Genomic DNA, 2,497 nt, shown 5'->3' on the forward strand with positions numbered 1-2,497 from the left:
GGGTAAAAATCCGTTCCCGGAAATGAGCAAATAATTCATGATTTCATGAATCCAACGTGTTTTCATTTTATGAAAATACACCATGAATATAAATCATGATTTCATGATTTATTTTCGCGTAATGCAACCAATGCGTAACGATTTAGTTGTTGAGATCGAAAAATAAAAAAAAAGTTCAACAGGGGTTTTGAATTCGAGTACATCGAGTGATAGTCCGGCGTGCTACCTTGCAGCCGTTCTCACTTCTTGGGAACGGAGTGTTCGAAGTATAACCGGTTATGCATTTTGTCGACTGTTGAAGATTGCATAGTACCATGAATAATGTTACTGAAATCATGAATTATCATCATGATTTCATGAACAGACATGATTCATGATTTTATGATTTTTTATTCATGATTGTGGGTATGCATTTGTTTCCGTTCGGTAAAGATAACAACATGGAAGAAATAAATTAAATATTATTATTGTTGCCTTTATTAAATAGGCTTAACCCTACACAGATAAAAATATGTTGTGATTTTAAATGTATTTTCATGCACATATTTGGAGCATGCACACTAAAAAAATATTAAAATCACACGTGATGTAATCCTGATTTAACGTAAATGTTCTGTGATTTAATTTAGAACATGCTGTAACTTTTTATACTTTCAGATGTATATTTCGAATTTAAGTTAGAACTCATCATGAACTGCCTTTAACTTAATTTCATATCATAGAAAACGTAAATTTACATGATTTCTTATGCTGATTTCAGTTTCAGTATAGCCTTGAATGTTGCTGATGGATGCTTCAGTCATTTTTGGTAGCAGTGCGACGCGGTTGTATTTTTATTGAGTGCAAAAGAAAGTGTTGCTTTTCTGTACTTAGGTAGTGAAATTAAATGGTTAGCTACGGTGTTTCGGTTTTCTTGGTGTTAATTTCGTAAATAAAATTGTGCACGATAATTATTCGACTATCTCACCAAAGCTGTTCCAGTTTCTTAGGCGCAAACAATCAAGTTGAGCGTAAAGTACTATTGCCGCCTTGGAAGCAAATGTTTGGCCGTTTCAAAACTGTTTTTGCATGTATAGTTAGCAAGTATGCTTGAAAACACTTTATGAAATTCAGACAACGTTTTGTCACTCTTGGAATTTTGGTCAAGAGGTGCGTGTTTTTTATTATTGAAAACAATGAGACACTGTGCAGTGCGTGTATTACGAAAGTTCTTTTTGCTTTTTATGGATAACTGATTTTTCAGCAATTTTCTGAACTTGGAATAATTTTGGTCAATTGTATTTATAAATAATATCAACAGCGAGGTGATTCCGGTGCCTAACTGGAATATTCATTCGGAACCGTTACTTCGAAAGTTACTCTACAAGCTCAGCAAAATAAGGTATGTACGATCATTTACAAAATGATAATAATGAAATACACGTCATGAAGTGAAAGTAAGCTGTGCTTGCTTTTACGTCATGGCGTGTATTTTTTTTTGGATCGTAATGGCATGTAAATTTAAAGGCAGACCTAATTTTGCGACAAATGAGCCGCTCCATTTATGTGCATGTTATAAGCCATAAATTTACACGATATTTTTTAAGTGTGTGCAAATAAACGTAACTCTTCTTCTTCTTCTTCTTATTGGCATTACATCCCCGCACTGGGACAGAGCCGCCTCGCAGCTTAGTTTTCATTAAGCACTTCCACAGTTATTAACTGCACCGGGAATCGAACCCAGCCACCCTCAGCATGGTCTTGCTTTGTAGCCGCGCGTCTTACCGCACGGCTAAGGAGGGCCCCATCAAAAACGTAACATTCAATCGATTTCACTGTTCTTTAAAATCGAAATAAATTTAAACTGTGCTTGCTTGTAAAATTCAATCAAATTTAATTGAATATCGAATGTTAATTTGTTTGATATGGTTGGGTGCAATTTTACACGTCGTTGAACTTTCAAAATTATTTGCTGTGTAGGCAGACTCAACTTTGTTAAACGGAGTAGTACTAAGCTATGAAAAATATTATTCTTTGAAATGCTTTGATTATAATCGAACATTTTCACTTCTTTTTGCGAAAAAAAAAACATTCGATTCAGTTAATGATTTGCGAGAAAAGGGTGGCCACTTTCTTCCTCTTACTACGGAGGGGATACGTCTTATTTTCCTAACCGTTCGAAAAAGTCATTCGACCCCGTCCAACTGTTCGCCATCCGTTCAACGCCAACGACCATATCCAAGAGTGGTCACCCGGAGCAGAAACAATTTTTCGTAGTGGCAATAAAATGCCAAGCCTATCTTAATCGCCTCGAGCGCGCTCTCGTTCGCCTCCGACTCTGCGGCCGGCACCAGAAGAAAGCGAATCTAACCAACTTAACTAAATGAAAACGAGCCGAGGAAAGGAACAACAACTGTCAGAGCCCCCGGTAGATTTATGTGACCGCGCGAACGCTAGGTATTGCCTCTGCGCTTTCTGACATTTCAATGAGTTCACCTCCTAAAAAATTATGCCCCGG

Source organism: Armigeres subalbatus, chromosome 1, assembly GCF_024139115.2.
Source record: "Armigeres subalbatus isolate Guangzhou_Male chromosome 1, GZ_Asu_2, whole genome shotgun sequence".
Taxonomy (NCBI): Eukaryota; Metazoa; Arthropoda; class Insecta; order Diptera; family Culicidae; genus Armigeres; species Armigeres subalbatus.